The sequence below is a fragment of the Rattus norvegicus genome, chromosome 16, assembly GCF_036323735.1.
Source record: "Rattus norvegicus strain BN/NHsdMcwi chromosome 16, GRCr8, whole genome shotgun sequence".
In the NCBI taxonomy this organism is placed as follows: domain Eukaryota; kingdom Metazoa; phylum Chordata; class Mammalia; order Rodentia; family Muridae; genus Rattus; species Rattus norvegicus.
In genome coordinates, this window is record NC_086034.1 from 52,333,634 (window position 1) to 52,346,479 (window position 12,846).

At 40.6% G+C, this 12,846-nt stretch overlaps 2 long non-coding RNA genes across 2 annotated transcripts in view; one reads left to right on the top strand and one right to left on the bottom strand.

The window, feature by feature from the left end:
- LOC120097385 (uncharacterized) overlaps positions 1-12,846 on the top strand; it is a 92,595-nt gene that overhangs the window by 49,940 nt on the left and 29,809 nt on the right. The window contains exon 2 of the long non-coding RNA XR_005494732.2: positions 2,988-3,080. This is a non-coding gene — a long non-coding RNA (uncharacterized LOC120097385). The remainder of the gene's footprint in view (positions 1-2,987; positions 3,081-12,846) is intronic.
- Positions 2,393-3,798, bottom strand: LOC134482506 (uncharacterized). The gene is made up of 2 exons (XR_010058724.1): positions 3,664-3,798; positions 2,393-2,597 (listed from the first exon to the last, which is right to left on the bottom strand). It is a non-coding gene; the product is annotated as an uncharacterized LOC134482506 (long non-coding RNA).

Sequence of the window (12,846 nt, forward strand, 5' to 3'; positions counted from 1 at the left end):
TCTTTTGCCAGTAGACATGGTGTTAACTATGGGTTTGTTGTCATTTGTTTCTCTGTGTGTTTGCTTTATTTCACAGATGTCCTAGGATTTTTCACTCCATTCTTTAGGTTTCTGAAAGTTACTGTGTACAAAGGCTAAGCTTTGTCAAACTCTTTATACTTTTCTTTTACCTAAAATGATGGTGTGCTTTTTGGGTTGTTTTATCATTGGTAATGTTGATGTTGATTGACAGGCTCAGTGGTACTGCTTGGGTTTTCAGAGTTCAAACGGGTCTTTCATTACTAGGTCGAACACGGGGTAACATAATTCTCATAAGGATGGGTTAGAAGATACTCTCGCCTCTTCTCTTTGCTTAAGTAGTTTATGTAGAATTTGCTCTGTTCTTTCCCTGTTGATGCGGTGGTTACTTTCATGTATCAGTTTGGCTAGGCCCCAGGAACCAGATACTTGGTCAAATGTTACAAATGTTTCTATGAAGACGTTGTTGTTGTTGTTGTTGTTGTTGTTGTTGTTGTTATTGTTGTTTGCATACCTTTGGCCTGTTTCTCTGCAAAAGTCTGATATGTTATCTAAACTTGGGGATTATTTTTTTGAGACAGAGTCTCATAATTTAGTTCTGGGTGATCTGGAAATCACTAAGTAGATCAGGCTGTCCTCAAAGTCACAAAGATACTCCTGCCTCTGTCTCCTGAGTGCTGGGGTTAGAGACGTGTGTCACCACGGCCTAGTGTAAAGTTTGAAGCTTTTAAGGTGGAAGATTTCCATCTACTATGCGGTCAGGTTTTTGTTTATTTAGTTGGGTTTTGTTTGGTTTGTTTATTTGTTTTGGTTTGGGTAGTTTTGTTTTGTTTGTTTCGTTTTGTTCGTTTGGTCAACTGAACACAAGCCAGAGTCAGTCTGGGAATAGGAAGCCTCAACTGAGAATGTGCCTCTATCGGACTCTCCTGTAGTCGAGGCTGGGTGGCCTTCTTTGGATGAATGATTGATATGGAGAGGCAGCCTACTGTGTGGTCCTGGGCAGGCTGAACAAGCCATAAAGAGCAAGCCAGTTAGCAACACTCCTCCATGATTCCCTCAATGACTCTTCCCTGACTTCCCTCAGTGATTTGCTGAGACCTTTAAGCCAAACAAAGACTTTCCTGCCCGAGCTGATTTTCATCAGTGTTAAGGCCTAAGTAACTGTTCCTACCTGGCCTAGCTAGCCTACCATTTTACAGAAAGTTTCTCATAGGTTTCTGCTGTTACTAGGAAATTTTCGAATGCCAAGTTGAGAACATATTCTGTTATGTTCTGTGCCTTTGGAAACCAATCATGATAGAAGTCAGTAGAACTGCTATGTATAGTTACCCACAATAAGCTTGGACCCAAACCAACCAACCACCCAACAATACTTCCTACACCTGTATATAAGCTTTTATGGTATAAACCTCCCCTGGAATGGAGCCCAGCCATCTGCACCAATATTAGAAACTATTTGAAATAAGTCTTCCATTTTGAGTAGTGGTGGAGTAAAGTTTAAGTTCCCAAGATCTCCTTGGGAACTGACATCCTGTGAGGCAGAAAGAGACATGTATGTGGAGAACTGACATCCAGTTGGCAAGTAAATGTTAGAATGAATAAATGTTAGTAAATGAATGTTAGACAAGACAAGTCCCATCCTGGTTGATGAGTTAAAACATAAATTTTTAACAAGGCAAGTCCCCTGCCGCAGTTGAATAGCACAACCAATGGGAGCAGGATGGATATGCAACAAAGACATGTCCCTAAGGACACCCCCACCCTGAAGTCCTGCTTGGTGAAACAACTTGGGATAGATGTTTGTAGAGCTGAGGCTTAATAGGCCTGTAGGACTTTAACTCAGGGTCACAGTTCAGCTCCCAAGCCTGAGTCATGTTCCTGATCGATCAGTCTTGTGATGTGGTTTTTCAATAAACCATACCTAACTGATTGAGATTGGTGTCTGAGTGGTTTGTGTGGCAATTCCCAGGACCCTACAATCAATGTTTTATCACATAAATAAAAACCTAATTAGATGCATGGAAGTCAGTTTCTTTATTATTTACAGGAGTAATTGTCGTTTGGATGTGGTGGGAAACGTATTTAATCCCAGCATTAGGGAAGTGGAGATTGGGCGTTCAATGTCATCCTTACCTTCATTGCAAGTGCAAAGCCAACTTGGGCTACAGGAGATTCTCTCTTTCTTAAAAAGAGTTTTTAAAGGAATTTTTCCAGGGGGTTGGGGGGCGGGGTGGAGAGATGGCTCAGGCTCGGCAGTTAAAGAGCACTGTCTGTTCTTCCAGAGGTCCTAAGTTCAATTCCCAGCAACCACATGGTAATGGGATCCGATACCCTCTTCTGGTGTATCTGAAGAGAGCAACAGTGTACTCATACATAAAATAAATAAATAAATCTTTAATAAGAAGGAGAGACATCTGTGCAGGCGACAACAAGAGGATTTGGTCAGTGAAGGCACTCGTCAGCAAACATGGTGACAGGAGTTCAACCTCAGACGTCTATATGGTGGAGGGGAAGAACTGACTCTTCCAAGTTGTCCTCTGAGTGCAGTATGCACACTCACACAGGCATGCACACGTACACTGAAACAACATCGTAAATAAATATTTTAAAAGTCAAAGTGTCTGTTCTCTCCATTTGTCTGTCTTGTAGATTGTGTGGGTATAAAGTGTTCCTGACTTCCTTTATCATACTGCTAATGTTAAAGTTCTGTAATAACACCCCATCATTCACTCCTGATATTGATTCTCTCCTCTCTTTTCCCCCACACCACCCAGCCAGTCATGGTAAAATCTTATAAGACACATTGATTTCTTCAATGAGCCCGTCGTCATTGAATTGAACTTCTCGTTTTCTTCCTATTCCTATTCTCTGAACTTCTGGTCTCGATTTCTTCCTACTTACTACAGTTTAATTTTCCTAGTTTAAGTGAAAGCAAAGAATGTTAATTGAAGACTTTTCTTCTTTTCCAGTGTAATCGTTTAATATGAAGTGGATGCCTCATTTTAACTTTTGCTCGGAGTATTCCACGAACTTTGACATGGCTTGCTTCCGCACTCATTTGGGTAAGTGACTTTCGAGTATGCCTTATAACGTGTTTGACTAGCGAGTTATTGGAAGTATTTCACTTGATTCATAAATGGTTTCCTTCAAACCATTATACATTTTTAAAATTATTTGCCATAGAGATGTTTAGTTTATCCTACTTAGTATATTATCTCTTTTGTCAAGTTACCACTCACATTGTTGGATTAAATCCTCAAGTGTTTAAAAGATTATTTATGAAATCATAAATTCAGAGAAACTTATTTGCAGTCTTTCCATTCTCTCTTATCTGAGGACAAAGTCCCCCCACCATTTCAGAACTGTCTGATTTGTATTCCTTTGTGAAAAAAAATCCTTCTAATTCAGTGTTCCTAGGTTTTATTTTCATCCTTAGAATTTAACCATTATATATGTAGGTATATATCATGTCTTACAATCACTATATATGAAGTGTGTGCATATACAAATATGTGTGTGCATGTGTGTGTTCATGTGTGTGTGTGTGTGTGTGTGTGTGTGTGTGTACAAGCACACATACGTGTGCTGTGACAACGTAGGTCAGAGATGAACTTCAGAGAGTCGATTCTCTCTTTCTGTCTTTACCTTATTCTTGTAGTGCAAACACAATCTTCAGGTTCATGTGAAAAACACTTTAGCCAGCACTCAGGCCCAGGTATGGCAGGAAGGATTTCAGCACTCCGAAGCCTCCCTCACCTCTTCCTAATCCGTATCTTCAATGTAACGCTCTGCTGAGCTCCACCAGATTAGAGTCTCTTGTCCCTGAATTTCATGGAATCCAACAGCTTGTAGCTCTTAAGGGATTGCTTCTGGACATAACATTTGCACATGGCTTTCTTGTAATTCATTCGTTTCCATGGCTAGGAAGCATTCTGTTGTCTCAATATATCATAATATCCCCCCCCACACACACACCCAATTGATTTCCAGGTGTTATTTTGCATTTTGATTTATCTTAAATAAAACCATACCATTTGCCTTTCCTTAATAGATATAAGCACCCATCCCTCTCCTCTCAGTTTCAATAGTGAAACTGCTGAATGGCGGCAGGCACCACATGCAGCTGGAAACTCCGTTGCGTTCTTGTTTTCCGTCTCACTGACCGGCTTCTCGCGTTTCAGCCAGCTCTCTAAGTTTTGCAATGGAGATTAATTCATATGGCGATGGCCGAATTTCATGTGAATTACTTCCACATGCTCTGTGTTGAGTGGAAAATTCCTCACAGATTCTAACAAGTGGTGGTTTTATGTTTTGTTTCTAAAGTTACAGTGACCTTTCATCTTCTTGTGAATTTTCCTTAGTGTTATAGTAAGGACCTTGGGATTTGGCTGAGAGACCATCTTCAGTCAGAGCGTTTGTCTTCCTTCCGCGTCTGGTAAACGTTTGCTTCCTGATGCTTCTTCATCGTCTTTCTTCTCTTACTGGGTGGTTTTTTTCCCCCTCCAGACAATCTCAGTCCCTATTTTGGCTTTCGATTTAAAAAAAAAAAAAAAAAAAAAAGCTCAGTAGCTCCATCGATCCTGTGTTCCTTGCCTGGATATCCACCTGATGTCAGCGCTGAAAAACGTCTCTTATTGCGACAAGTTTACCCAACCTGCTTGACATTAAGCCAGTTTTGCTACCGCCACCCTTTTGCCCTTGCTGTGATTGACAGCGTCCATAAAACCCAGCTATCTGAGCTGTAAGTCCAGGAAATTCACGTGCTTTCTGCCCGAAGAACTCTGATTCTTAAATGATCTCGGTTTCCTCCCGTCGTTGCCTCAGCTCCCAACCTTGGTCACATTGCTGCGTCATCCCGTTTACTGACTGACGGCTTTATACTTCCGCCAGTTCTCACCGTCATCTCTGCCCGGGCATATCCCCAACCGTCCGGCCTCTCCAACTACCTCTGCTGCTCTTCACTACCTCATGCCCTGGGTCCAAGCGCACTAAAGTACCGACACTTCTTTGGAGAAATTATAACATTTAATTATTCCGTGTCTGATGTACATGCTACGCACTCTGTCCAGAATTCCTGCCTCCCAATGTACCTTGCCGCAGGTAGATTGATAATCCCCCAGAATTCCTAACAGAGTCGAGTTTCCTCAGCTATACCTCTGTCAAATTGTATTTAATTTAAATTTTCATTGTGTGCCTTATCATTGTTAATCTGCAGGAGCCTAATGCTCCAGCCGATGCTCTAGCTCTGGTGGTTCAAATTTCAATTTAAAAGGATGCTTGACATTGTGACTGGGGTTTTAAAACTTTCATTATCACTTTCAAAAAACAAGATAGGAAAGGAAAATAAAGTATATTCCGTGTCACTATTTTATCTCGGGATAAACTATGAGTCATGTGCTGGAGAAATGACTCAGCAGTTATAAGCACTGACTGCTCTTCCAGAGTTCCTGAGTTCAAATCCCAGCAACTACATGGTGGCTCACAACCATCTGTAATGAGATCTGATGCCCTCTTCTGGTGAGTCTGAAGATACCTACAGAGTACTTATATATAATAAATAAATCTTTAGAAAAAACTATTAGTCATGACTTTCATAAGCTTTTATAGCTCTTACAAACATGTGTCTTGACTTTACGCAACTCTCAAGTTTTGAAATTAAAAATTTCTCATATAAATGTCTTAATAACTTTTGATAAAAGACCTGGGTTTCCTTATATTCAGTAGAAGAAACTTACAAGACAGAAAATGTACTAGTTAATTAAAATAGCATTAAATTAGTTTTGTTGTGCCTGTGCTTTTAAGTAATTAATCGGTTTCTGTCAAAATCAGAGAGGTAACCCTTGGAAATTTGAATCTACAGTCAAGAAATTATAGTTGAAGCACAAGGATACGATTATTGGAGAATTTAGATAAATCCTAGAAAATTAGGCCTTGGAAGGTGGCGTGGGAGCACAGAAACATGAGTTTGGATCCCCAGCAGCCGCATAAAGCCAGGGATGAGGGCACAGTATGCCCGATCCCCCAGCACTGGGGCACAGAGACAGCGAGATCTCTGGAGCTCACTGGCTAGCAAGCTTAGCCAAAAAATAAGGTGGAGAGCAATCAGAAAAGACACCCACTATTGACAGTCAGCCACACACCCTGGCGTACAATGTAAGTGAACACCTAACATAAAGTATTTGTTTTGAGACTTTTACGTCTTTGCTTACTTAAAAATTTCACTATTAAAGTCTGGATCGATAACTCAGTAGTAAAGTTTACCACTTATTAAGCCCTGAATTTTAAAAAAGAGAAACCCAGCACTACATAAAAAGTACAAGCACGTAAAATGTGAATAATAATATTACTGATATCATTAATATTTATGTTAATGATCTGGCTTTATTAGATCACTGTATCATTAAGTAAATAGTAGTATCTTATAAAAAATTTAAAAGTATTTAAAAATAGAAGCAGTTAGTGCTCAGTATAAAAGACTGGATTCAAATCATTTAGAATTATTAATCCCAGCTCTTAGCTTAGAGGAGACCTCTAAGGTCCGCCCTGCAGAGGACAGCAGACAGTGTGAACTTCCCCAACCTTTCCCTAACCCTCTGAATAAATGTTTTGATTCCAAGAATTATTAATCCTTCCAGTTAGGCAGAAGCTGTTACCACACTTCTAGTGGCAATGGCCCAGATGTCAACCAAACATCTACACTGAAGTGAGTAGCTACAGTTACAAATAAATTACCTAATGAAAAGGGGATTTTTAAATAAAAAGAATCGCTTTTCTTTGTTTCAAAACCTGTAGCCAAATTGTGATCTAACATAGAAATTTTGTCATGATGTCCTCTGCTTTTCTCAGTCCCACAGACATGGAAGATGTATTGTGTTCTATGAATGCTAAGGAAATGTGACTGCCAACCATTGCATGCCACATCCAAGGGACGACATGTGCTCAGATTAGTTTCTGTCAACTTGACACAAACTGAAGTCACCTGTCAAGAGAATCTGCCTCCAACAGATGGGCCTGTGGACATGTCTGTAGAGCATGTTATTGACTAATGTTGATGTGTGAGGGCCCAGGCCACTGTGGGAAGGACCGTGTCTGAGCAAGTCATCCTAGATTCTATATGTTATAGTTTGAATGAGAATGCCCCATCTCTGTGGGTGCATAGGTTTGAATATTTGATCCCCAGTTGGTAGAACTGTTTGGGAAGGATTAGGAGGTGTGACCTTGTTGAAGGCGGTGTGTTAGTGGAGGCAAGCTGAGGTTTCAAAATGCCTTTCCCTGTGTCCTCTCTGTCTCCTACTTACAATTTTGAGGGTGGGAGTTCATAGCTCTTCCTGCCACCGTGTCTTTGCTCTCCCATCTCAGACGCTAACCCTCTGAAGTCATAAGCCCAGTACAAATGCTTTCTTTTATAAGTTGCCTTGGTCATGGCGTTTCATTGCACCACTAGCACAGTACCTAATACAATAGGAAGGCCTGCTGAGCAAGCCATGGAGAGTAAGCCAAGAAGCAGCATTTCTCCATGGTTCCGGCCTCCATGCTCCTGCTTGAGTTCCTGCACTGACTTCCCTGAATGATGATTCACTATGACCAGGTCATGTAAGCTAAATAAACCTTTCTTCCACAAGCTGATTTTGTACAATGTTTTATCACTCAACAGAAAGTAAACCGAAACAACATATTACTGCATAGGACTCCCAACCCCTAGTGGTATATGCATAAATTTTCCTCAATCATTAGATACTCAGAAGATAAGAATTACCCTTTTACATTACTATTTTAAAAATCTTTTAAGAAATCAACTTCCCAATTCTGTTTTTGATCGCAAAAATACATAAGGAATGATCTCAGTCCCTGGAATCACATCACCTACTAATTTATACTCTGAATTTATTCTCTGTATATCATTATGATGTTCCTTTGTAAGTGAGTCGGCAGAGTCTACTCCAATTTAGCAGAGCTAGAAGTTACAGAGAAATTAAATAAGCTCATGGCTGTCCGCAGAGCTGACTTAGTTTCTTTTCCACTGCTGGGATAAGATACCAGGACCCAGGCAACTTGTAAGAGGAAGCGTTTAAATGAGCCCAGATTCCAATGGGCCAGGGTCTACGACAGCAGATTGAAAGCATGGTGACACACATCTGACATCCAAGTAGGAGACAAAGAGAACACAGGGAATGACAAGAGTCTTTGAAACCTAAAACCTTCCTCCAGTGACACACCCCTCTGACAAGACCACCCCTTCTAGTCCTTCCTAAACCGTTCCGTCAACTGGGGCCCAAATATTCAAACATATGAGTCTATGAGCATTGTTCTCATTCAAACCACCACAGGAGCATAAGAAATTATATTCCAATAAAAGGATAAGATTATGTTTCCCTAACTATAAGTTTGGGTTTTCTTGAACTAAAATTTTCACTATCTCAAGTTCATGATATTGTCATTAATCCATGATATCAAAGCCCGTTGCCTGTATTACTCAAGCCACTTATAAACCTAATTACAGTTTAGCTCTTTCTCTGTTTGTTCCAAAACTAATTGTATGCTGAGAACCTTATTTTAGTGTAAAACAAAATAGACTGTGCTTTAGGGACTCCACTTAGCCAATCCTTCAAACTGATCCATACCAACTATAATCTCAAGGAAACTTGACTGGAGCCACTGGCCTGTGCAGGTTTTTCTCCCGCATATCAGCAGCCATTCTCTTCTCTCACCAAGGTGTTATTTTTCCAAAGGCTATTGCCATTTTTCTCAAATTCACCACCACCATCTGTGCTTATCATTAACATGTGGCTAAATGAAGCTCTGTATCAGACCATGCAACAAGAGTGACATGAGATACCCTCGGTGTTTCTGTAATGAACAATCGGAATTCATGGGGTCTCATGGGGAGAAACTGGCTAAAAAAAAATGCAGTTAAATTAGATGACTCAAAATGTGGGCTCAGTGATTCAGCAAGACAAGAGTGCCAGTTAGTGCCCGAGAGTCACCGCCTCTGCCTATTGTCGCTGTTTTCGAGAAAATCTGCATGATATTAATTTATTGATGTTCTCCAATTCAGAAACCGTTTGCTGTGCGGACTGAGGAACAAATAAGGACTTCCATTATGTCATGGTAAAGTCAGGAAAGCTGCAAACATCCTAAAACTCAGTCACAGGAGCACACGGACATGCCATGATGCACAACCGAATGAAATATGACATCACACCTAACATGGCTTAGACACACCAAAGGAAGCTGGTTAATAGACAGGGGAGAGAGTACCCTGAGATAAAATGCATAGTACCATGTTAAGATAGTTCAGATGTCAAATCCCTGCTCCAAATTTCAAGGTGGGAGAAAGCCCTGGTTCTCAGAGAGGTGCTAGTGGGAAGCCCTGGTCCTCAGAGAGGACTTTAGGTAGCGCGGCCTTGAAGGAAATGGTGGACCTTCATCCTTACCCTGACCACCTCTTGTTTGGTTTTCTTCCACCACATGTTCCACCATTGGAACATGTTATCACATAAAAAAATCCGAGAGAGAGAGAGAGAGAGAGAGAGAGAGAGAGAGAGAGAGAGAGAGGAGGAGGAGAAGAGAAGAGAAGAGAAGAGAAGAGAAGAGAAGAGAAGAGAAGAGAAATCAATTAGTCTTAGACTGGAACTTACAAAATTATGAATCAATATAAATATTTTCTCTTTATGAATGGGTTGTCTAAAACATTTGTTACAGTAAGAAAATATGGTGTTGCTTTGTGAATATTGATGCATGAAAATTCATTGACAAACTGTCTTCCTCCAGAGAGAGGTCTGAGATTGGTGTGCTTATCAAAATGGCTTCTTCTTATAGTTTTCTTTTTTATAATGAAGAATATCCTTATGTATTACTCATATATCCTAGAATATAAATAGAAAAAGAACAAGGCAAAGTACTCAGACTAGTTAAACACAAATGGCCAAGACCAACAAATCAAGTCCTTAAATATAAACATATTTTAAATTTGTTATTATGAGGGAGTTCATGCCCACACATGAGCATATAAAACACACACACAAGACTGCAAGATATATTGAAGCCCTGTGTCTCAGAATTCAGTCTTATTTGTCACTGGAGTCCAGGACCATCATGGTGGGGAGCATGGCAGCAGACAGGCAGGCAAGCGTGGTGCTGGAGCAGTAGCTGAGAATTTGCATCTCCATCCACATAGCACGGCACAATGCAGAGAGAGCACACTGGGAATGGTGTGAAACATCCAAGCCTATCTCCAATGACAAGCCTCCTCCAACAAGGCCACGCCCATTCTGACAAGACCACACTTAATCCTTCCCAAACAATTCCATATTGTACTGTGGTGTACATAATACAGCTGAAGAAGCTGTTCATTATATCTAACTGCAGATAAAGGTTGAGCAAGGTGTTCTGCACCCCAGTGCTCTGTCATGTGGCCAATTGAACTAAGGAATTACTACCTCCCTGCTTTGAATTCTGTTTCTTTCCAAGGAATTTGGGGCTGAACTGGCCTGTGGTTTATTAATGCTAGATCAAAGATCAAAGCAAACATGGAGTGTAGAGAGGAAGGAAATGTATGACAGATAAGACAAACAAACCTGGGAACCAGGTTTTGCCTACCTCAAGGCAAGTGCTGCCCTGAAGAGTCCCTGGCTATGGTTGCTTGCAGCAGGTACTGGCCATCTGATTACTGGGGAAATAAGTGGTCTATCTTATCTGATTACCAGGAAATCCACAACGGGACTTCTTCTTTCCTGGTTCCCAAGAACAGCTGAGAAGACCTTTTGTCAGTTTCAAACATAAGGACCAGAGAGTTGTTGAGAGCAAGTAACACAAAAACACATCCTTTAAATTTTTCTAATTTTACAAGCCTTTGAAATTCTCCACGAAAAGATAAATAATTAGCAAAATGATGAATAATACAAGAAATAGTGATGAACATGCTCCCCAGACTCTTGGGTGATTCCTTTCATATTTTGCTATATATATATATATATATATATATATATATATATATATATATATATACTGTAGTCAAAATGTTTTTTAGGAACATTTCTCATCACATTAAATTGCCAAACAAAGGACGATATAGGCAGAGCTCTGTGATTCTTGAAGCACCAAAGTTTCCTAGGTAATAAAGGTTAGAGCACTTTTCAAATGTACACACCTGGTCATGTCCCTTGTCTACCTTAAATCCTTCACTAGTTTTCCAGGACAAAGTGTATTCCTTTGGAAAGGACACAAGATGCCTTATGACCAGAGACCAGACAACATCTGCTACCTCACCTGTAACCCTTATCACCACCTGTACACCTGCTACCCCACCTGTAAACATCATCCCACCTGCACACCTGTTACCCCACCTGTAAACATCATCCCACTTGTACACCTGCTACCCCACCTGTAACCATCATCCCACCCATACATCTGCTACCCTATCCATAACCCTCATCCCATCTGTAACCATCTCTCCATCCATCCAGAACAATGTCCTGTTTCTTGGAGGTACTCTGTCCTTCCTCCACTCTTCTCCTAAGGCAAGTTGTTTATTTTCTAGAATGTTCTCAGAGCCCACTTGTGCACACGCACTCGTTTATCCATCACTGCCTCTTTCTCTACAGTATATCAGCCTTTTCTGTAAGGATTTCACAACCTCCTCAACAGACTTTCTGTACTCTTGTTACCTCTGTGGAAATACTTATCAATACAGACATATTGTGATGCTTAGTCATGGTTGTCAATTTGATTACCTCTGGAATTAACTGAAACCCAAGCAGCTATGAACACCTGTGAGGGATTTTTTTTCCTTAATTAAATCATTTGAAGTGGGGAGACCTACTTTTAACCCAGATCTTTCAAGCTGGGAAGACCTACCTTTAATCTGGGCCTCCCATTCTGCTGGCAGTCTCTGTAAAGGACATGGGAGGGAAAAACCTACTGTCTCTGCCTGCTTGCTCTCACTAGCAAGTCCATTCCTTCACTGGCATTGGAGCCTGCTTCTTTGAGATTCCAGCAAGCAGTGACGGCAGACCAGACGTCCAGTCTTGTGGACTGAGCAGGATCCTTGGACCTTCCATTGGTAGGCAGCCATTGCTAGACAAGTTGGACCCATAGCTTACATGGGCTATCTATATAGATTCATCTATGTATGAACACACACACACACACAACACACACACACATATATACATATATGTATATGTATATATATATATATGCCTTCTATCATTTCTCTCCCTCTGAAGACCCCTGACTAGTACATGTATTATGATCCATGCTATTACAAGTTAGCACATGCTTATTTTTGGTATTCAAAGGGATTGATTCTAGGACCCACCCTCAAATGCCAAAATCCTTCTATGTTTGTCCTCACATATAACATGATTTAATATGTACATACAAAGGGCACTTACTCTGCATGACTTAAATCATCTCTATATTATCTATAAATACTAGTCAATACAAAAAATAATGTATACAATCAAGTATATAAGCAATTGTACCAGTGTGCTGTTTCAGGAATAATGGTAAGAAAAACTCCATATGTGTTTGAACATGGGTGAAATTCCCCACCCCCCCCAGATAATTTCTATCCAAGATTGGTTGAATGTCAGGTGTGAAACCTGAGCATACAGAGGGCGGCCACAGTGTAACAGTCCAATGTGATTGACACTCAGTTTACAGAGGTGGCTGCTCAAAGATAGGAAATCACCAGGAAGCATGGCTGAGTCTACTGTAAGGAGCCCGTAGCTGTGTTTCACTCAGCATCATCTCCGCTGGGATAACACTGAAGCAGGAACTGGAAGGGTAACAGATAGCTCTAAATGCAACAGTTGTTTTTTTGTT